Source organism: Micropterus salmoides, unplaced genomic scaffold (assembly GCF_014851395.1).
Source record: "Micropterus salmoides isolate LMB-PRFRI ecotype aquatic unplaced genomic scaffold, ASM1485139v1 Ms_hic_scaffold_1, whole genome shotgun sequence".
Classification (NCBI taxonomy): domain Eukaryota; kingdom Metazoa; phylum Chordata; class Actinopteri; order Centrarchiformes; family Centrarchidae; genus Micropterus; species Micropterus salmoides.
The window spans coordinates 25569744-25593239 of NW_024040040.1; the positions used below are offsets into that span (position 1 = coordinate 25569744).

Sequence of the window (23496 nt, forward strand, 5' to 3'; positions counted from 1 at the left end):
GCTCTGTCCCCTTTAGTTTTCAGTCGAGACTCTGGAACAGACAACAGACCTCTGCCCCAGGATCTCAAGGTACGTGCTGGTGTGTATGGGACTAAAAGTTCAGAAATATAACAAGGCGAGAGGCCATGAAGTGATCAATAGAATTTTAAAGTCAATTCTAAAACATACTGGGAGCCAGTGTAATGAAGCTAAAATAGGAGTAATGTGGTCATATTTCATTGTTCTGGTTAAAAGCCTGGCAGCTGAGTTCTGGACAGTCTGGAGTCGATCAATAGATTTTTGGGTTAAACAGGTGAAAAGGCTGTTGCAATAATCCAGGCGTGATGAGATGAAGGCGTGTAAAATTGTCTCGGTGTCCTTAAAAGTTAACATAGATCGAATTTTTGCTATATTTCTAAGTTGATAAAAACATGATTGAACAAGCTTTGTGGTGTGCTGCTCGAAATTTAAATTACTATCAAACCAAACACCAAGGTTCTTTGCCACAGGCTTAATATGATTTACTAGGGAACCAGCAGATGCCATCTGCTGAGACCCGATGACCAGGATTTCTGTTTTGTCTGAGTTCAGCTGGAGGAAATTATTTGACATCCATTTTTTAACTTCACAAAGGCAGTTGTTAAGTGAACTCAGCATTCCAGGGTCTGTGGATCCTAAGACCGACCCCTGAGGCACACCATATTTAACTGGACAGAATGAGGAGACATAGTTGTTTACAGACACACAAAACTTCCTATTTCTAACATGATGTTGTGATCAATGGTGTCAAAAGCAGCGCTAAGGACTAAGGACTGAGCACATACCTTCATCAGCAGACATTAAAAGGTCATTGGTGACTTTAAGCAGGGCAGTCTCAGTGCTGTGGTACTTCCTAAAACCAGACTGAAACTTTTCAAATAATTTGTTATTTTTCAGTACAGTGAGCAGCTGTTTGGACACAATTCTTTCTAGAATCTTTGCAATAAAAGGCAGTTTTGAAATTGGTCTAAAATTATGTGGGAGGGAGGGATCTAAACCAGGTTTCTTTAAAAGTGGGTTCACGCAAGCCGTTTTAAAATAATCAGGGACACAACCAGTAGATAGGGAGCTGTTGAAAACAGAGATCAAATGGGGCCCAACAGAATCTATTACTTTCAGTAAAAATTTGTAGGTATTACATCAAGTGGGCTGGAGGACGCTCTCATTTGCGATACTGTTTTTAAAAGCTCAGACAAGTCGATGGGATAGAACTGGTTAAAACTCTCTTGTTGCTGGTGAGGAACCTCTGAGTAAGAGGCAGTGGGGGTAATAGAGGCTCTGATTGACACCACCTTATTGGTAAAATAAGATAAAAACAATTCACAGTCATCATTACTTCCAGCTGAGGCACAAGGAGGGGTTGGGTTTACCAGCTGATCCACAGTCTTAAACAGAAACCTGGGATTGTGTTTATGTGTAGTAATGAGTTCAGAAAAATAGTGTGTTCTCGCATCCTTAACCATGTTATTGTAGTTAATTAATAAATCCTTCAGACTGAGGTAATGAACTTGGAGACTGGATTTTTTCCATCTGCGCTCTGCTTTCCTGCATTCCCTTTTGAGGCTGCGAATGCTGTCATTTATCCAGGGTTGCGAGAACACACGGAGCTTGGTGAGGCAGCATGAGTAACAGGCGAATCACAGCTAAAAACAATACATCTGTGGTCAGATATGGTCATGTCCACCAATTCCACAGAGGAAATGCTGACACCCAGGGTAAAAACCAAGTCCAGTGTATGACCACGGTTATGTGTTTGCCCTTTGACATGTTGTTTGAAGTTAAAAGAAGTGGCCATATTTAAAAAGTTAGTTGCATTAACATTGTTGGGGTCATCAACATGAATATTAAAATCGCCACAAAGAACAATTCTGTCATAATTTAAAACCAGAGTAGATAAAAATTCAGGAAGTTCTGATAAAAATCCTCCAGGCGGTTTTGGGGGGGCGATAAATTATAACAAATATGATAGGTTGCAGCCCTCCAAGTTTAAGAGTGAGAACTTCAGAGGAGTTAAATTCATCACAGCGTACTTGATGACATTTAAATTTTTTCCTATACACGCTCACTAGCCCACCACCACGACCACTGACCCTCGGTTGACTAAAACAATCATATTGAGGCGGACACAGTTCAGCTAGCTGGCTATAGTCATTCATCTGCAACCAGGATTCAGTTAAAAACATAAAATCTAGATTTGCAGACAAGATAAAATCATTTAAGATAAAAGTCTTACTTGAAAGTGATCTCACATTGAAGAGAGCCATTTTAAATGAGTTTGTTCTGGGTGCTGGAGTTGGTGCAGTTGTCCTAATCCTTAAGAGATTACTATTATTTCTGTGTGGGATGTGCACATTTCGGTTTACTGGTCTATGCGTGATGATGACAGGAATAGAAATCTGGAACAACGCTGGGAGCAGACGGCTTTACATGCCAGCAGGTGGAGACAGTTGTTTGTGGCAGTGAGCCAGAGATCTGTTCAGTGAGCGGTGGTGCGTCCAGGTGTGCTTGTTACGACCCCCCTGTTGGTCTAGGGGTGTGGGGGCCATAAACATATAGGCACAACTGGTAGATCTTAAACAAGGTAACGTTTATTGGTAACATGAGATGTAGACAGGTAACAAAAAGAACAAAAGGAGGGTGGACGAGGGTGCTGCGAAAATAACAAACCAAGTTAAAATAAAAAGGTCCTCAAAAGGAGGCCTACACCTATCTACCGTTTTAAACAGGGTTGAATCTTACTACAAAAAAAACACAAAGAGCACAGCACCCACTCCACCTGGTGAAACTAACAAAATAGCAAACAGAACAATAAGTGAACTTCTCCACTGCACTCAAATGTGGAGCTAACATTCAAAGGTATGCAAATGTTTACCTAAACACAATGTACAGCTAATAGGCACTGAAGGTGGATAGTTCCACTACACACAAAGTACAACAGACAGGCTATGCAGTCAATACCAGCGGCACACAAGTCAACAGGCGGTGACAAGCTGCCTGGAGCAACAGCTGGACTCTCCTTATGAGCCGGAGGTAATTAACGTGGTGATGAGCCATTGGTTTAGTGGAAAACAGAGGAACCAATGGGCGGTACAGATGCCAGCACCCCAGAAACCAGGAAGTAGGCAGGTCTTCATTCCCCAGGGGCACAGCCTACTTGGTAGAGGTGAGACAGGGAAAAGAGGAAACACAAGGGTGACAGCGACAGCCGTGACACTCCCCCCCATAAACACAAACTCCCCAGTTTGGGAATTAACCAGTTTAGACCTAACTACTTTCTTTTCCCTATTATGATTGCAGCCTAGACAAGGCATCTGCAATAATGTTCTCTGAACCTTTCTTGTGCCGTATCTCCAGATTGTATTCTTGTACAATCAACGCCCACCTCATGAGCCTCTGGTTATGGTTGTACATACGGGCTAAGAACACAAGTGGGTTGTGGTCTGTGTAAACTACCACGGGCAGAGAGGTGGAACCAACATAGACCTCAAAATGCTGTAAGGCCAACAACAAAGCAAGGGTCTCTTTTTCGATGGTTGAATAGTTAAGCTGATGGCGGTTATACTTCTTTGAGAAGTAACATACAGGATGGTCTATGCCCTCTACATCTTCCTGCAAAAGCACGGCACCAGCTCCCACGGCACTGGCATCCACCTCCAGCTTGAACGGCTTGGACAAGTCGGGGGCAGCCAGGACGGGAGAGTGGCAGAGGAGAGACTTAGCACTATCGAACGCGACTTGACATTCTGGGGACCACACAAAGTCTACTTTAGGGCTAAGTAACCTAGTTAACGGTTCGACCACGGATGAGAAGTTCCTACAAAAAGCTCGGTAGTAACCAGCTAGGCCGAGGAACGAGCGCAACGCCTTACGAGTGGTTGGAACTGGACTTGAGGCAATAGCTTACACTTTTGCTTCTACTGGCCGAACTTGACCTTGACCGACTTGACGGCCTAAATAGGTCAAAGTGGCCTTCCCAAATTCACACTTAGCAAGATTTATGGTAAGGTCGGCTTCAGCAAGGCGAGAAAACACTTCGGAGAGGGTGGACATGTGACTCTCCCACGTATCTGAGTAGACAATGAGATCGTCTAGGTAAGCATTACAATTTTTAACACCGGCTAACACTGTGTTAACTAACCGCTGGAAAGTAGCGGGAGCGTTACACATTCCAAAGGGCATTACAGTGTACTGTAAAAAGTCATCGGGAGTCACAAAGGCTGCAACCTCAGACGCACGTTCAGTAAGAGGGACCTGCCAGTATCCTTTTAAGAGATCTAGTTTGCTCACAAACACGGCAGTACCAAGGGTATCAACGCAATCCTCCATCCGAGGTAAGGGATACGAATCACGCACTGTGACCGCATTAACTTTCCTAAAGTCGGTGATAAATCTCGGTGAACCATCAGCCTTGCTTTCTACAAGACACGGTGAACTCCACGGACTGGAGCTAGGCTTGGCGAGGCCATGCTGAAGGAGGTACTCTACTTCTCCTTTCATTACATCACGCTTTATTACATTTGCGCGGTACGGGTGCTGCTTAATGGGTCGCGGGTTGGTAAGTTCGACATCATGTTTTAACACTTTGGTCCTACCTGGAACATCACTGAACAAACTCGGAAACTGAGTAACTAAACCTATCACATCCTGCCTTTGAGCAGGGGATAGATGTGGTAAGCAGGTAGGCAACTCCTCAATCGCCTCTGAATTGGGGAGACGAGAACCTGGGTAGACGGGACAACGCGGCCGCAAATCGTCGACGTCTGGTACAGGCGTAGGGTCAGTCGCAACTACAGCTACCACTCCAGGCCGAGGTTTTGCACCAGTTGTGTCTGGTTTGAACCCCACAGCAGTACCCTGAGAGTCTGAGTCCTTTTCCCTAACATGATAGAGTTTTAGCATATTAATGTGACAAACGCGGGTTTTCCTACGCCGATCAGGAGTGCTTATCACATAATCTGTGTCACTGAGTCTTTTGTGAACCTCATAGGGCCCTGAAAATTTGGCGGACAACGTGGTACCTGGTACCGGAAGTAATGCCAAGACCTTGTCTCCTAGATTAAGGTCACGTTCTACAGTGGAACGATCGTAGTTCCGTTTCATCACAATTTGTGCGGTAGTCAACTTGTGCTTAGCAAGTGCATTAGCTCTGTGCAGTCGCTCGCGGAACTGACTTACATAATCGAGCATGTTGTGTGCAGGAACGGACTGCAACGACAGAAACTGGTCATGCAAGTTTGCAGAGGACCACGGAGAGTGTGTCCAAACACAAGCTGGGCAGGGCTGAATCCTAATGATTCCTGTACAGCGTCGCGTGCAGCGAACAAAACGAAGGGGATGCTCTCATCCCAGTCAGTGCCATTGTCATGGCAATGTTTCTTAAGCATAGACTTTAACGTCTGGTGCCATCGTTCTAGCGCACCCTGTGACTCAGGATGGTAAGCAGATGAAACAATATGACGCACATTTAGTGTCCCTAGTACCTGTTTAAACAGTCTGGACTGGAAATTAGACCCTTGGTCTGACTGTACTACCTGAGGTAAACCAAAAGTTGAAAAGAATTTAGTTAGAGCCCTAACTATGCTCCTTGCAGTGATGTTTTGGAGGGGGACAGCCTCAGGGAAGCGAGTAGCCGCACACATGATTGTAAACAGATACTGGTTACCGTTTTTCGTACGTGGCAACGGCCCTACGCAGTCGATAATCACTCTGCCAAAAGGTGCTTCAATCACAGGTATGGGATGTAGAGGGACTGGGGAAAGTTTTTGGTTAGGCTTTCCTGTCACCTGACATACATGACAACTACGGCAAAACTTAGCGGTATCTGTCTTCAACCCAGGCCAGAAGAAATGTCTCAACACTGACTGATAAGTCTTAGTGACTCCTAAGTGCGCTGACCATTTACTTTCGTGGGCGACAGATAAGACATGCTGTCTGTAAACTGAAGGCACTACAATCTGATACATGCGTTGCCAATCCGCATCAAAAGCTACACCTGGGGACCATCTCCGCATTAACACACCATTTTCTAAGTAATATACTACTTTTTCACCACTTGCTGCGTTCACCACATTTCTGAAGCAGGCCTGTAAGGTTGGATCCTCTCTCTGAGCCACAGCCAAGCGTTCTCTTGTAGCTGGCAGTGGTGGGGAGGAAGAGGACGGTTCCACCGCACTCTCCATAGGTGCTGGTTCCTTGACGGGAGTTGAATCAGCTATCTGCAAAGGCTTACAAAACACTGTATCAGCTAGCGAAATATCTGACCCATCATCACATGTCATCTGACGTGCCCACGCACGAGTGACGACGCAGGCTGGAAATACCTTGGGCAACTCTGCGCTACAGGCAGGGTCTCCTGGTACATCCAAGACTTCCAACGTTGGAGTCACTTTACCCCCGGCTATGTCATTTCCCATGAGCAACACAACACCCTGTATGGGAAGCTCATCACACACTGCTACTGGGAAAAAACCACTGACTAGGTCGGACTGAATGTGCACCTTATGCACAGGGCGAGGCGCAAGTCCCATTTCAATGCCCCTTAAGACGGACCCAAATCCACAGGCGGATTCAACTGAAAAGGGTAGCACAGAAGCTAACACAACCGATTGGGAACAAGCGGTGTCCCGTAACACTTTAACAGACTGCTGGTCTGCTGGCAATCCTGTAAGCGAAATCAGTGCTTTTAGTACAAATGGACGAAAACAGGGGTCAACCTCACTTTGGTTGTCACAGTTTAACTGAGGGCTTGGTAGATTGTTAACTAACCCAACACCCTTGGGCTGAGACCCATGCGAAGACGACCGGTCTTTGCGTTTCAAAATCACACAATCCGCAATAACATGTCCCCTCTTATGACAGTAATAACACTGACGCTCTTCTTCCTTCGGACTGGGATTCCTAGGAGGATTAGTCCGAGGTAGGTTTACGCGACGGGCACTGTCTACAACCTGAGGAAACGCGGGTTTGTGAATCAGCATATACTCATCTGCTAATGTAGCCGCAGCAGATAATGTTAACACCTTTTGTTCATTTAAGTACATCACTATGCGTTCGGGTAGGCAGCGTTTAAGCTCCTCTATTAAACAAAGTTCTCTAAGTGAACTGAACTCAGCTACATTAGATGACGCAAGCCACCGATCAAAGAGAATTGTTTTCTCTCGGGCAAACTCTGTGTAGCTTTGCGTAGCCGGCTTCTTATGTGACCGAAACTTTTGTCTGTAAGCTTCGGGCACTAACTCATAAATTTGCAAAATTGCTGACTTAACTGTCTCATAGTCTGCACTGTCCTCTATAGAAAGAGCAGCTATAGCCTCCTGAGCTTTTCCCTGTAGCTTACACTGCAACAACAACGACCAAACCTCAAGCGGCCATTTTAATGCTAAAGCTATTCGTTCAAAAACTTGGAAGTAAGAGTCCACTTCAGCCTCTCGGAACAACGGCACCAAAGCAATATTTTTGCTGACATCAAATCCGGGACTTACCGAGTCCAATTTGGATGAGTAGGGGGGAGAAGTTGTACCACCAGAACCCGCAGCCCCACCAGCCATAGCTGAGTTGGCGCTTTCTAGCTCCAACTTCCGCAGTCTCACCACCTGGTCAGCCTCAATCTCCATTCTCCTCACTTCGAGTTGGAGTTGCCTCTGACGTTCTCTGTCCTGTGCTTCATACTGGAGATGGGCAAGGCGTACCTTGAGCCGCGCTTCTCCTAGCGATCGAGCACTGCTGGCAGAGGACGGATCAAACCTGGGCAGCGTGAACGGCGTTGCCGGCCTTTCACCTACTTTGTCTGAGTCCGGTACGTCCGTGGCATTGTCAGGGGTAGGCGTGACCTCCCCTTTGGCAGCTGAACCAGCAACTGGGAACATGGGCTCTTTCTCGGGCGGTTCTGGCACTACAAGTATCCCCCTCTCAACTAATACTAACCATAGCATAGGCTTCAACTCCTTTTTAAGAATGGTTTTGGGAACCGAGATGCTAAAGTGGGCTGCTAACTGGAGCAACTCGTCTTTCCGACACAGCTCAAATTTCTCTACTGAGGGCTGTTTTAGAAAGGCTTCAATCTCAAAACGTGCAGCGGCCATGATTCCCTGAATCAGGCAAGCTGTACCTCGTTACCGTCAAGCTAGTCACTCAACTGTTACCAAGAACCAATTAATGCCAATTGGTATTCCTCTAGAAGGAGAATCCCGGACGAGCCCCCATATATGTTACGACCCCCCTGTTGGTCTAGGGGTGTGGGGGCCATAAACATATAGGCACAACTGGTAGATCTTAAACAAGGTAACGTTTATTGGTAACATGAGATGTAGACAGGTAACAAAAAGAACAAAAGGAGGGTGGACGAGGGTGCTGCGAAAATAACAAACCAAGTTAAAATAAAAAGGTCCTCAAAAGGAGGCCTACACCTATCTACCGTTTTAAACAGGGTTGAATCTTACTACAAAAAAACACAAAGAGCACAGCACCCACTCCACCTGGTGAAACTAACAAAATAGCAAACAGAACAATAAGTGAACTTCTCCACTGCACTCAAATGTGGAGCTAACATTCAAAGGTATGCAAATGTTTACCTAAACACAATGTACAGCTAATAGGCACTGAAGGTGGATAGTTCCACTACACACAAAGTACAACAGACAGGCTATGCAGTCAATACCAGCGGCACACAAGTTAACAGGCGGTGACAAGCTGCCTGGAGCAACAGCTGGACTCTCCTTATGAGCCGGAGGTAATTAACGTGGTGATGAGCCATTGGTTTAGTGGAAAACAGAGGAACCAATGGGCGGTACAGATGCCAGCACCCCAGAAACCAGGAAGTAGGCGGGTCTTCATTCCCCAGGGGCACAGCCTACTTGGTAGAGGTGAGACAGGGAAAAGAGGAAACACAAGGGTGACAGCGACAGCCGTAACAGTGCTGCATGAATGATTAGTCATTCACGTAAATCATGTGTGGACCGCACCACATGCTGTATGTGCGCAGCTAACATTTCCGAGCCCCGTTTGTTTGGGTGAAGTCCATCTGTCTTAAAAAGAGACATTCTTTGCCAGAAAATATTAAAATTATCCACATAACACACACGATGAGCCCTGCAGGCGGACTAGAGCCAGTCGTGGAGGCCAAGGAGTCTACTGAAGCGGCCAGCACCGCGACCAACTGTGGGAATGGGACCAGAGATAAAAACGGACTTTCCACACTGCTTTAAAAAGTTAAAAATACGTTAAAATCTGATTTTGTCAGCTCAGACTGCCGAAGAGCTGTGTCATTTGTTCCGACATGGACTATCACTCTTGTGATGGAGGACGGGAGCGACGGCATCAGGTCCTGGAGTTTTTTTTTAAATGTCAGCTGTGGTGGCACCGGGGAAGTATTGAGTGGTAGCGTTAAAGAAACGGAGGTTTCTGGTTATGGAGTCACCAATTATTAGTGTGGTTGGGGAGAAAAGGGGACGAGGAGATGCCGGTTGTGTGGTTCCAGAGCAGGACTGAGCAGAATCTGCTTCAACACTGTGTGCGAACTGAGGATGGAGTGTGTGAGCAGCCGAGTGTTGTGTTGGAGTAGCAGTAACAGACCTGAGAGAAGGGCTACCTGACAGTGCAGGGTAGAGACAGCCTCCGGAGCATCTGAGCACAGCCTCCTTCAGGATCCTACGTCGGGAAGCAGAGGTTTTTGACCGGGATGACGGCCGCTGATCAGGCCCGGCGGCAGACCGGCGGCCCAGTGCAGGAGATGTAGCCGGTGGAGGAGATGCAACAGTGTTGGCAGGCACTGCGCGCCGAAAGAGATCCGTATCAGGGAGACTCGAAGCCACAGGTGCATCAGCTGGATGGACCGGAGTGTCGTTAGACAAGGCTGCATAGCGGTTGGAGAGGCCGATGTGCGGAGGAGAGGCAGCCCCATCCGAGCCTCTCGTGCAGCCACGGACCACCACTTCAGCCCAGGTTGACTGATGCTTTGGAGTCGAGCAGGATGAAAGCCTGGGAAGGCTAGAGGGGTCCCAAAACACGGTGTCCTGGATGTTAGCGGTTGCGCTAAGAGAAACAATCTGTTTGGCTTGTACTGAAGCCACATCCATAAAGCCAGTCAGCAGGGAATCTTTCTCTTTGAGTTCCTCTGAAAGTCGTCGGATGTCTTCCATAAGGTCAGCAATCTTCTTGTTTGCTTTCTTAAGGAGTGTGCAGTCCTCATGGGGCAGAGTTATTTCGGCTAGCATAGTCACCGGAGCTTTGTTGTGATCAGTATCGTTGATCGCGTTTTTACAGTCATCTAGCTTAAAATCCATGTCGGATGGCTAAAATCCTTAACCCACGTAAAACTTAAGTTAAAAACTTATGTTAAATAAAAAAGATATAAAAAATGTAACGAAAAAGAGTGGATTAAAACTGGATAAGAGTTAGGTTTAAGACGGAGCTTCCGACAGGTGGCTACAGACGCCAACGCATGCGCAGAGTGCAGATTACGTCAGCAGTTACGTCAGAGATCTCGTGACAAGATGATGCAAGGACAACAGAGTAGTCAGAGTCAATGACAGACAGACAGGATACTCAATCTTATTCAGTGGTGGTTGTGTTCCAGCGTTCCAGACCATGGCCATGTCTCTAAGCACTTGGCACCGTGTACTTCTGGACACTCCAGGTAGGTTGCACATCTGGAATATGGTGGCCCTGGAGGATAATGGGTTCCTGGCAGCTTCATGTTTAATTCTATTCAAGTCTTTTGCAGTTAATTTGCACTTTTTACGCCCCACTTGACTATGACACACCCTCCCTCATTACACAAATAAAACTGAAAATGATTAACTCCAACGAGCATTCAAGTTATTATGGTTTGGAGTAGGAAATTCTGCAGAGATATAATCATTCATTCAGAATACTTACTTGCCTAATAATTGTACATGCAGTATAGTAGTATAGATAAGATCCTAATGATACCCATACCTAAACATGAGTTCACTAACAAAGTGACCACTCCTGCGAAGATGTAGATTTGAAAAGGTTTATTGCTTATGATAGAGCTCGAGATGGGATCGTATGGAGATTACGGATCGAGTGCCCAGATGGTGGGCTGAGGGATGGGGGAGAGGGTCGAGGGATGAGAGTGAATGGATGAAGGGTTGAGGGACAAGGGAGAGGAGTCGGATCCGTGGGGATGAAGAGCAGACCGGTGTCTGTGTTGTGAAGGGGTGCGGGAACTGGCGGAGTCAAGACTCTGGGTGGGGGAGCCGTCTCTTCATCAGCGGACGAGTAAAAAACCCCAAGAGAATTTCAGATGGTGAGGTGCGCGTGGGCGTTTCTGATATCGTTTACATTGTTGCGAATATAGGTGAGGTACTGTTGAGGACCAATGGCCGAGGATTTTGATGATGTTGTCCGGGATACCCTGCCTGGAGGCGGAGGAGGCGGCTCCGATGCAGATAAGATTGGATAAGATTTTGCGAAGGTGTTGGTGAAACCAGAAGTGCGTGGCTACTTTTACTGTCTCTGTGATGAACAGGGGATCTTGGGGGGCGGAGTGGCTGGCTAGTCTCGAGTCCAAGTAGTGACGTATGGGTTCGTACGGACTGAGGTAAGAATTGAGTCGGAAGAGGTAGATGGGTTGCGTAAGCCATACTGTTTGGTTTTGCTGCGTTTGAGATGATAGATGATTGTGTCTGCGGATTGTATGGAGATGTCAGCCATGGCGGCGAGAAAACTAGGATGGTATTGGAGGCTGTGAACTCTGAGCACCACAACAAACCAAAAAATGCCAGTAGGAACATGGATTCCAGGACTCAGATAACCAGATAACCCGATCTGAAGGTCTGAATGCAGCGGGCTAAGAGGTCTGAAGTGAGGGGTAGACGATTTGGCGAGGGTCGTGGTTCGGCCTTGCGGAGGCCTTTGGTTAGCATTCTAATGTGTGGATGGGACAAAGCCGGGAAAGGAGCCCCTGTGGATAATTTAACGAAGAAATTGATTCTGCTGATGTAGACCTGTATGGTGGAGGATTTAATCTTGAGATCAGAATGAGCGAAAGTTTGAGATGGTAATGACATTGAGAAAAGGGAACGGGATGCCGTGGGAGGCATGAAAAGCTCTGACGCAATTCCATCCGGTCAGGTAAGAAGAAAGCATCTGCGGGGCGACGCTGTTGAGGATGGGGTCTCTGGAAATCGTCACCAGGCATTCTAGCTGTGGCGTTAATTGAAGATGGTCGCTGAAAATGGTGGGACTGGAGTCGGAAAGGGATCGGAAGCTGCCGCCAATTGCTTGAATCTCTCGAACAAGATACGAGAAACAGAGTCAGCGATGGTGTTTTTGTGGCCTGGGATGTGGGAGGCTCAGATGACGAATTGGTGCTGTGCTGACACCAAGGTGAGCCTCCGCATGAATTGCATTATGTCTGGGCAATGGGATCGTCCTTTGTTGATTATGTCTACCACTGCACTATTGTCAGAGTAGATCGCAATGGTTTTCTTGGACCATTTAGACCCCCAAAGAATGGCTGCGATAATGACGTGGTACATTTCATGGATGGTAGAGGAATGAGAGAGGGTTGAAGCGTCTGTAATGAGCTGAATATCTCCTGCTTTGGTGACGTGGTCGTTGTGGAAGAAGGATATGCCGTTCCAGGCTGAAAGGAAATGGTGCCACATTAAACTCCATTTTGCATGCACCGTCTAGTGTGATGTAGTGTGGAGAGATGGGACGGAAGTGGCTATGGAAAGGAGATGCAATAAGAAGGACCGGCCTGATGGGATGATCTGGGTGGCATAGTTACACTGAGTCGAGGGTGATCCCCAGGAACTCCAGTGACGTGTTGGGGCCTTCGGTTTTCTCTGGGGAGAGAGGGATTCCGAGTTCGTGGAATGCTGAAGTCAAGATGTTGAGGCTGTGGGAAGGCGGCGAAGAAGGTGGTGTAACGGTGAGAAAGTCATCTAAAAGGTGGATGACAAATGGGAGTTTGTGGTTGTTGGTTAGGATCCAGCAAAGTGCTTCGGAGAGGCAGTCAAATATTTTTGGGCTGCTCTTGCACCCGAAAGTTAGGCGAACTGCAAAATAGTAAGCAGTGCCAGTAATCGGGGTGGATGGGAAGCACTTTAAAAGTGCTGGTAATGTCTGCCTTGGATAGCCAGGCTCTTTGCCCTGCGGTACGGATGAGGGAAATGGCGTGATCGATAGTTGAATATCGCATGGAAAAGTCTGAGCTTGGGATGAGGCTGTTGATGCTCGGGACAGTGGAGCCATGCAGGGAAGAGAGGTCGATTATTAGATGCTTTTTTCCAGAATATGTCCTAGTGGCCACGCCAATGGGACTTATTCTGAAGGTGGGAAACGGTGGGCTGGAAAATGGGCCTATCGTGAAGGTTTCATTGGTTTCTTTAGTCAGGAGTTTGTCAACTGTGTCAGGGTCGGTGATGGCTGACTGCAAGTTATGGCATGTGTATAATGAATTTGGTATAGCTAGCAAGCCTGGGTGGAAGCCATGAGTGAAGCCCTGTATAAGGTAGTTTACGAACTGTGACAATCTGGGTGGTTCTTTAAGGCTGTGGCTAGTGCGTGGATTTGAACAGGGGTAGTGAGATACTCACACTTGCCATGCTGGGTTGGGTTGGGTTGTGGGGGCAGATTGTTCTGGCGTGGGCTCCGCCGCGGAAAGAGCATGAGTGCAAAAATCTGCAGCTGGAAACAGAGCAGCCTTGGTCGTTGAAATTGTTGCACACCATCCTTCCTGCCTGGAAGAGGATTGGTCTGTCTTTCCTATCTACGCCTTGAGGGAGAGGGCCAGGGGTGGTGGGCTGCGTGCAGGCTGGTTCTGGGGTGATTGGCGGTGGTGGGGCTTTGAGGGGCTGACTGCTGAAAACGGTTGGGTTTCGAGGGTGTGGAATGGATGAAAGATGCGGCAGTAAAGCTCGGGGTCTAAGGTGCCCCAGTATGTCGCTTGATTAAACTGCTGTACGCGCCAGCAGCTAGGGATGAAAAGAGGACGTGGTAGGTGTAGAAACCATTTCCACCATACCGCAAGGCTAAGTCTAAAATCAGGGACAAGTAATCATCCAGCACTGACCTGCGGTCGGGAAAGACTGAATAAATGGTGTCGCGGTACAGGGAAAAAGAGAAAGCGAATTCTGCTGGCGTAAGCTCTTTGGATCTGGTGGGAATTGGTTGCTCAAGTTCTATAGGGCCTAAAGCTGTTTGGGGATGGTCTAGCTGGGCCCGTGGGGTGCACGGGAGGTGTTGTTGTGGCTAATGTGAAGTGATTGGGTGGGAACGAATGTATGGAAAGAAGTAGTAGCGGCTGCGGCTGGAGCTGAGGAGAAAAGGAGTGCGTTAGAGGAGGGATCAATCACGTTGGATTCATTTTGGATATGGGGTGGGGGAGGGGGAAGGGATGGGGAAAAGGATAGACAAGAGGAAAGGTCTGGCCCATGGGTCACCTGTGTGGGTGCGGTCTGGGTTTCTGCGGTAGCTGGTATTGAGGCAGGAAGGAGTGATGGGGCCAGAGGAGATGGGATAGGGAAAGTAGGAACAACGGAAGAAGAAAGGATGCGGGGATGGAAGGATGCATGTGCTCGGGTTGACAGTGCTGTTTGAGACATAGGAAAAGAATGAGAACTAAAATGCAGGACTAAAAGTAAGATACGAGACAAGGTACTAAACATACCTAAACAAGACAGGGTACCTCCAGAAGTTAAATGTAAGACTTTTTAATAAGTTTTTAATACCACCTAGGATGAAATTTAATACCAGCTTCACTGCCGTTTAATGGAAAATCGGTATTAATTTTAAGCCCGAGAAAATTATTTATGAAGTTACATGTATTTAATAAAACATTTTATTATAATACATTCATATTTAACACACTATAGCTTGGGGTGTGTTTGTACTTCGATAAGATAAAATTAATCAAGGACGTCACTTTGTGTTGAAAAGCGGTGGGGACATAAGGGTTCACATTACGGGTGTGACGATACACCTAGATCACATGCACAATTCACAACATTGGGTTCACGAGAACAAGACAAGAAGATATTTTAACTCTATTTGATGAAATATTCAACGTTGAAATATATTTAAATGGGTGTCTGGGGGTCCCCTATAAAATTTTGAGCACTAAACACTTAATTTTCTGCTCCAATTTATGGTAGAATTGTCTTTATTTAAATAAAGTGATTCAGATTTCTTTAGCTTACCCTTTTTTGAACAATGCACATTTGTTTAATTTATCTTTAAATTGCATTGCATATTTTCTTATTGTGCAAATAAACCTTTCTCAAAGTATTTTCATTTGTTTTTTTTTTAACAATTCTTGTTGCAAGCCAATTTTCAGAACATATTTAACAAATGCTTTTTAAAAAAAGTGATAGAGACATGTCCCCAGTATCCAAAGTATAAATGACACCTATGAAATGAATACAATATTTGTGCACTAACAACTCTTAAGGGGTGAAATCAAAAATTCAAACCAGGGCGAGTGGAGGGAGGACAGGAAGAGGACCAAAGTCAAGGGGTGGAAAAAAACAAACAAAAATAGAGTCTCTGGGTCCATGGCTGGAAAGGGGCAGGGCACCACAGGACGGCGATCAGGGCAGAACAGAGGGAACAAGGCCAGACAGGGAGGCAGGCAGACGGCCTGAGGGCAGGGCAGAGAGGGAACAGGACAGTTCAGGGGGACGGCCAGCAGGTCGACCCGACAGGCTGAACTGACTTCTCCGGAGGTCGGGCAGGAGGACGGAGATGAGTGGAACCCACCAGGAACCCATCAGCAAAACTTCTCAGGACAAATAGGAGGCCTGTGGTGAAGGCGAAAGACCTCTGGAGGCCAGCGGCAAAGGCAAAACCCCTCTGGAGGCCGGCGGTGAAGACGGAACCCCTCTGGAGGCTGGCGGTGAAGACAGAACCCCTCTGGAGGCTGGCGGCAAAGGCGTAATCCCACAGGAAACCAGCGGCGATGGCGGAAACCATGGAAATTGCCGGCGAAGGGGAACCCCTCTGGAGACCTGTGGCAAAGGTGGAAAACTTCTGGAGGATGAAGAGCAGGAGACGATCAGACCATTAGCGGAGCTGTTGCCAGTCAGGCCACCGACGACGGTGTCGGGTGTCAGGTGTCGGTCCAGCAAGACTGCCGTGCTCATGGTCCATGGTGCACAAGAGCACAGTCTCATACATGCTGGGTGGCCTGGGAGACTTCCAGAAGGCCTTTCTGGAGGTCGATCAGGCGGGGAACCCAGGAGAGGACTAGCCTTCATGCAAGTCAGCCAGGAACCAGACAGGTAGACGTTGACTAGCAGATCATTAGCAGGCCGCTGGCAGACTGGTTGATGGCTGGCTGGTTGGGGACTTTCAGTTTGTGTGCTCTCTGGCTCCAATGCAAGGTCCAACAAACAAAGGCAGCTAGAGAGCTCAAATCCCCAACCAACCTTGATGCTGGAGTGAAGGATCAAGCAGGATGGCTGACAGGCAGGTAGCAAGCTGCTGGAGCGCGAGCAGGCCAGGTATCTGGCAGGTGGCAATCCGCTGGACGGCTAGCAGGCTGGGGATCTGGCAGGTGGCTAGCCACTGGAGTGCTAGCAGGCCAGGAACCAGGCAGGCTGATGCTAGCCTCGGAACCCTCGGGAGAGTCCAGAATTTCTGACCCACTAGGCTACCACAGCAACTGTTTGTTTCTATGAGCGTTGGTTTAGAGAAGCGGAGGACATGGTAGACACAGGCTCATCATACACCCATCTGAATAAGGAGTCGTGGCATGGTAGTAAACCAGAATGTGCAGCTCTGAATCCTTGGTCGGGACATCCCCTCTATTTGGCAGACGGGGGAGGAGATGGCACTAACATTACAGGGTCGCACATGCACTGTATCTGCAGTGATCTTGTCATCAGAAGCCCTGGCTTGCCCCATTGTCTTAGGTCTGGATTTAATTTGTGTCAAATGCCTACAGATGAATATTGGAAGTACTCAATACTGGTTTAACAACAAGAAAATCAAGTATTGTGTTGAGAAAACTTGGATACTCCATGTGATTGGGGATGGAAGAGACAACTCTGTTTCTTCTCGGCCATTGACCAGAGACAGTCAATCCAGTCTAGCCACACTAGCCTCGATGCAGAGCTCTTAAACAGGGTCATAATGGGAGCCCTAATAGATGCAGCGGGGAAGAGCTGTCTCTTCAATCAACTACAGGACAATGGGGTTATATGTACTGTTAAGCTATACAGATGTGCTTACTCATAAAATCTTAGTCATCCATGATGTGCCCATAAAGAAAAGGCCCTATCAACTGTCCACAGCAAAACTTTAGGTGATTAAGGAGTTAATTAAGGAAATGCTTGAGATGGATATCCACACCCTCATCTTCAGCTAGGTCCTCCTCAGTGGTCCTAATTCCTAGAAAGGACAGACAACCTTGGTTTTGTGTTAATTACATAAGGCTTGATGCAGTAACCTACGCTGACACCTACCCATTACCCACCATCCAAGATATTCTGGATTCTCTAGCTGAATCTGTGATCTTCTCCAGCTCTTGCTGTGGACTGATCTGAACAGTGGTTATTGGCAATGCAGGATGGAACAGGACCGCATTGACAAAACAGCTTTCACCTGCCCACTTGGACTCTTCCACTTTAAAGTAATGCCTTTTGTGTCACACTCTGCCTGTCTGCCATGTCATATTTTGTACCTTTTGTGTTTAGTCAGCTTTATTATCTGTTATTTTGGTCTGTTGTGTGTTCTGTGTGTTCTGATGTTCTGTCTTGTCTATCGTCTAGTGTTCAGTAACCCTTGTCATGTTGTTACCCCAGTGATCCCTCTGCATGTCAGTCTCTGTTTTCCCCTGCTCTCTCTCTCCCTGCCTGTGCCTCGTTAGCCTCATGTCTGTCACCTGTGCTGCTCCCGCCCTGCTCGTTAGTCCCTGGTGTTTTGTTTGTCTTTGTTGGGTCATTGTATGTTGTCACCCTGTGTTGCAGTGTGTTCTCGTGTTGTCAGCCGCCTCACTCGTTGTGTTTCCCTGCTCATTTTTGGATGTTGGCTTTCTGTTGGACAACCTTTGTTTTTGGACTCTGTCATCAGCCACTGAGTTTGTAAGTGTGCTCGCTTTTTGTTGCTTTAAATAAAACTCTGAACTGCACCTGCTAGTCTTCGTGTCCTGCGTTTGGTCCTACAACCTGCCTCTCCACACCACAAACTGACATTTTGGACTAAAGAATGCCCCAGATACCTTCCAGGGGCTAACGAAAATAAGTTTGGGATAGCTCAAAGGCCGCACTTGCTTTGTCTATTTAGATGACATCATCATTTTAGTATCGTGGGAACAACACTACTTGGACAACCAGGCTGTTTTTAATGAGTTAAGGGAAGCCAACCTTACTGTTAACATGAAGAATAGTAAATTCTTCCAAACCTCTCTGCACTTCTTGGGCCACATTGTCTCTACAATCCAAGTGGATCCAGGGAGGACTGCCAACTAACATCAAAGCTTTCCAGAGGTTTTTGGGTATGGCAGACTGGTACCACCACTTTATGCCTTACTTCTCTGAGGCTGCTAAACCACTAAAGGAGCCAAATTCCAGTGGAGCTCTGAATGTTGGCAATCTTTTGAGACTGACAGATCACACCTCCTTGGTGTTTCTGAAATTCAGAAACCAACTATACGTCTCACCTCCTGGGTTCTTCATATGCAGTTCACCTTTGCAGTAGAGTAACAGGGGGGGAAGTACAATACGGTTCAGATGCCTTATCCAGAGCCCCTAATGAAAGTGTTTGCCAGGAGCCCTCAGCATTTGCCACACTGCTGTGAGTTAAGGAACTTTGCTTATCAGATGAGGAGATATGAAGAGCACAACAAGAAGACACGGAAATACAGAAAATTTACCAGTTAATACTAGATGGTGGAGAGCTCACTGTAAATGACTATCCAGTTCACCATCTTAGAAGACAAAGTCTACCGACTCCTGCAACTTCCACATAAAACAATCTACCAGATCTACATACCAGGACGTCTGAGGGAACTCCTTCTGCAGATGCAGGGTTTGGGTTATTACAGTAGGTTAATCACAGATTTTGAGTCATGTTTGATTTCATTGCATGAAAAGTGTGATTTTCGGCAGTTAATGGCCGTGGAAGTTTAGGTTAAAGGCTGCTCACGGGAATTTTCAATCGGTACCAAAAACTGTCAGGAACTCCCCTAGGTCTAGGGGAGGCTTTCACATATAAATGATGATGCTGTGAGCTATACAAATCAGGTATTGAAAATGACTGCTGAGAAAGAAAGGCACTTTGATATTTGTTACAAGATGTTTATTTATTTCAGTGATGGGTTCTTGTGGAAGTTGTGATGTGTCTGCTAACTTACACACAGCTTAAACTGTAAATACTAGTCTTGGCTACTGGACATTTGAGGGCTGATATTCAGTCTGCCAAATGAGAAAATGTAAATGTCTTGCATTCTTTGACCTCCAATGTACAACAAAAAACATACTTGTCATCTATATTTTGAAGTGTTGCTCCATTGTTCCATTTTCTCCCACATGTGATAGTACTGTCACCATAAACCGAGCCATCTTTTAGAGGTGCATTTAAAAAAAACTAAAACTGAATATTGTTGAAAAGTTCATTGTGAGCCCCAGAGAGAAAGAGAGGTTTCAGAAACCTTTGCCAGTGTTGAATTAATTAGCTGATTAGAGCGCTTCTCCGGTTGACATTTCTGTATTATTATTTATGCTAATATTCTTTGTTTAATTTGAATTAAATTATGTTAGAAAATTGACTCTTCCACGATATTCTATTTCTTTTAAAGATCTGTCGTACGTATATTGTTCAACTTTTTTAATTACCTGCAGTATTTCTAACGCATTTATTTTCCTCCCATAGTCAAAGTGTGTAGCAGATGTGCGACCTGGTGCCCAGAGAGCTGCAGAGACCAGTGGTGGACTGATGTGGAAAGGCCCTCTCCCCTTTTTGTTTACTTTTTAGATTGATTTTTAATATTGTCCATATGTCTGTTTTATATAATAATAATATATGGTTATGGTTTACATTGCAATAAATTCTTTACATTTATTTGCACTCCTTTTGTCTGTTCAAGTGAAAATGTTAGATTTCACATTCTGTCTGTCAATTCAAATAAGCTAATCATACAACACAGATAAAATATTAAACATTAAAGCTGAAGCTTTGCTAAGATAAGTCTAGTATGAGTTGAAAAAAGTGAAAATACTCCTAAAAAATGTTCGTTTCACATGAAAACATTTGCGCACATCCAAACCAACCTCTGGGTAAGTGCTGATACAAAGAATGACCTGGATGGAGTAATTATGAATCACTCACACTGTATAGATCTTCTCAGAGGTTGCATTAAATGATGTGAGTCATATTTGTCTCCTAAAGAACCAGCATGTAACATCAGCTTTTCATTTTTTACTTTCTACCAACATATATGCAAAATGTTAACCTATAAACACCATCTTAATACTTTCATTTGCAGCTGTCATTTTTTGTTAAATTTAGATCACTCTATTTCCAATTAACATAGGAAACTGATGAATGAAGAATGTGATGTAATTTTAAGTATATTTAGTCTGATCCATTAAATATGACAAATGATTCAATACAGAAGCAATGGTTTACCAATTTAAAATGACATCTTCAATTCATGAAAACATCAATATTAAAGGTTACAAATGTAAAAGTTGTTTTGTATGACGTAAAATAGTGTAACAGTAATTATAATGATAGAACCTGTTGATAGGAACCCAGTGTCATAATTTGAAATCGGTAGTACTCAGGTGTTGTGGAGTAAAAGTTAAAGCAAAGCAGTGAGGTGCAGGAGCTAGAAGAGCCACGATGGAAGCTGGGACTGTTATATGCAGTTGAGCTGGACAAAAGCGCTTCATCTGGATGGGCTCTGGAATCAGCAGCGCTGACACCTGAACGACAAGATAGGTAGACAGTTACATAAACATACTGAACTTTTAGATCACCTCAGCATAACCTCTCTGGCATATAACAATACTTAGGGTGGCAATGTGCAATACTCTGTTTACTCGTATGTGCACTAGTAATCTATGCTGCTAGGCAACTGTTGACCACTCAAGTTAGCTCTTATTGCGTATTTATTATACAGACCTGTAATAGCCTGAGATTACTAATATTTGGTATTACCCTAGAGGGAGCTCTTGGGAATCCAAGCGTTTGTTACCTGGCAGGAAGTTACCTGCCAGAGAAGGTACAGGTGAAACTTGAAAAATTAGCATATCGTGCAAAAGTTAATTTATTTCAGTAATTCAACTTAAAAGGTGAAACTAATATATTATATAGACTCATTACATGCAAAGTGAGATATTTCAAGCCTTTATTTGATAATTTCGATGATTATTGCGTACGGTTTATGAAAACCCCAAATTCAAAATCTCAGAAAATTAGAATATTACATGAAATCAATTTTAAAAAAAGCATTTTAAATACAGAAATGTCAGCCCTCTGAAAAGTATAATCATGCATATGTACTCAGTACTTGGTTTGGGCCCCTTTTGCATGAATTACTGCCTCAATGCGGCGTGGCATGGATGCTATCAGCCTGTGGCACTGCTGAGGTGTTATGGAAGACCAGGATGCTTCAGTAGCGGCCTTTAGCTCTACTGCATTGTCCGGTCTCATGTCTTTCATCTTTGGCAATGCCCCATAGATTCTCTATGGGGTTCAGGTCAGGCGAGTTTGCTGGCCAGTCAAGCACAGTAATCCCATGGTCAATGAACCAGGTTTTGGTACTTTTGGCAGTGTGGGCAGGTGCCAAGTCCTGCTGGAAAATGAAGTCAGCATCTCCATAAAGCTTGTCTGCAGAAGGAAGCATAAAGTGCTCTAAAATGTCCTGGTAGACGGCTGCGCTGACTCTGGACTTAATAAAGCACAGTGGACCAACACCAGCAGCTTCTGACGTTGTTTGTTGTTCAGGAGCGGCTTGACAAGAGGAATACGACATTTGAAGCCCATGTCCAGGACCCGTCTGTGTGTGGTGGCTCTTGATGCAGTAACTCCAGCCTCAGTCCACTCCTTATGAAGCTCCCCCACACATTTGAATGGCCTTTTCCTGACAATCCTCTCCAGGCTACGGTCATCCCTGCTGCTTGTGCACCTTTTTCTTCCACACTTTTCCCTTCCACTTAACTATCTATTAATGTGTCTTGATACAGCACTTTGAGAACATCCAACTTCTTTTGCAATTAACTTTTTGAGGCTTTCCTTCCTTGTGGAGGGTGTCAATGATGGTTTTCTGCACAACTGTGAGGTCAGCAGTCTTCCCCATGATTGTGAATTCCACCGAACCAGACTGAGAGACCAATTAAAGGCTCAGGAACCCTTTGCAGGTGTTTTGGATTAATTAGCTGATTAGAGTGTGACACTTTGAGCCTACAATACTGAACCTTTTCACAATATTCTAATTTTCTGAGATTTTGAATTTGGGGATTTCATAAGCTGTAAGCCAACAACGGCAGAGGAAAACACAGCTGAAAGGTTTTCATACCGCTTATCTGTCTTTACATTCTGAGTAATGTTGAAACGTTTTAACTTAAAAAAGAGAAAGCTGTGTGGATTGCTGGTGTGTGTCGCATTGAACATTACGTCGCGGCAGTTGTGTGTGGCGTCGCTATGACGACAAGCTACGTACTATCTCTGGGTACTATCTGCAATGGAAAACGGAACAGGGCCGAGTAGAGTCGAGTCTATCGATTTGTGCTATGGTAGCATTTTTCGGCAAGGCAGCATAGATCGTCAGAACACCGGCAACAGTTCAACGTTTAGTCCTAATGGTAAGATGTGGAACAATGATGTTGTGTGGTTGTGGACTGGTAATAACTTATACCATCTGCTAGCTTACGGTCTCAGTCTGAAGCGGCTTTGATTTGGATCACACTACCTTGTTTCTTACGACCCACCCTTCTCTGCTTCTGATTGGCTAGTAGTCCTTACCTGGGAACTGCGCATGTGCAACTCCCAACAAAGATTTTGTACAAGTAAGATGCATCACTCTGAAGCTCAAGAGCGGAGCGTACAACACATAGGCTGAAAAGAGTAGCTGCAGCAATGTGCAGTATGAGGAATGGTGTTTTTGGAAAATTAAACCATGTAAACCTGTTCTGGTACAATCCCTAATTAAGATTTTGAACCTGAAAATGTGCATAATACCACCTCTTTAAGTTGAATTACTGAAATAAATGAACTTGCACAATATGCTAATTTATATGCTAATTTTTCGAGTTTCACCTGTATATGTAAAGGCCCCCTGGTGGCATGTGGGGGTTTATGTCTGCACTGCCCAAAATATTTGATTAAAAGCCACAAGAAACCTACTACTGAAGCCCTGGTCCCTCCTTGACAAATGCTGATCCACTATGTTATATTGGCGACGAGGATACTTTGGAGATGTGCTGCACTTCGGCTGGAGCACAAAGGACGGACTTGGCTGGTTTATTGAAGACTCCATGAGAACAAAGGACTTGGTGAAGGGAG

The 23496-nt window shown here is 45.6% G+C and overlaps 1 long non-coding RNA gene across 1 annotated transcript; it reads left to right on the forward strand.

The window, feature by feature from the left end:
• Positions 1 to 18096: 18096 nt before the first annotated feature.
• Positions 18097 to 20055, forward strand: LOC119899671. The gene is made up of 2 exons (XR_005443889.1): positions 18097 to 19032; positions 19861 to 20055. It is a non-coding gene; the product is annotated as an uncharacterized LOC119899671 (long non-coding RNA).
• The last annotated feature ends 3441 nt before the right edge of the window (positions 20056 to 23496 follow it).